The sequence below is a fragment of the Fonticula alba genome, assembly GCF_000388065.1.
Source record: "Fonticula alba strain ATCC 38817 unplaced genomic scaffold supercont2.7, whole genome shotgun sequence".
Taxonomy (NCBI): Eukaryota; order Rotosphaerida; family Fonticulaceae; genus Fonticula; species Fonticula alba.
Genome location: NW_009242977.1, coordinates 2,075,814 through 2,076,512, shown reverse-complemented (window position 1 = coordinate 2,076,512; position 699 = coordinate 2,075,814).

Here is a 699-nt window from a genome sequence, read left to right as displayed (position 1 = left end):
GGGGGGGGGGGGGGCGGATATTTTCGACCGTCAGCGAGGGCGCCTCCGGAGGCAAGGGCCACAGGGAGCACAGGCGAGCAAGGCCCATCGGGACAGCCGACAGGCCGCGAAGGACAAAGGTACCTTGATGCGGGGAAGGGGGTGTGGGCGGGCACGGCAGCGGGGGCACGGGGATCAGGGGGCCGGGCAGGGGGCGGGGAGGCGGGTTGCACAGGAAAGGCGGGCTCTGGTGAAGGCGCAGAGGAGGCGGAGGGGGGGAGGGGGGCAGGAGCGGCAGGCGAAGAGGCGTCAGAGGGAGAGCGTCTTCGGCGAGGTGTCGAGGACGGGAGGTGTGCCATCCCGGGTTTGGGGGGGCGCCGGTGCGGCGTCTCTTATAAGCGCACGCGGGGTGCCTCTCGCGCAGGGGCCCGGGCGGTTTGCCGCTGCACCGTGCGCGGGGGATTGGCTGGGCTGCTATCACTGTGGCGGACCCCGCCTGGCGCCTCCGCGCTGCCCCCCGTTCCGGCCACACCTACAGCGCCCCGGCCGGCCCCTGGTGGTGGCGACCCCGCCCGCAGGCACACATGCCGAAGGCCGACGCCGCCACAGGCCCGCCGCCCGTGGTGGGGCTGGGCAATGCCTGGGGGTCGGGCATCGGGCAACGGGCGCGCCTGTCTGAGGAGGGCCGCATGCACGTCCGCATGCGGGCGGGGGGGGGGG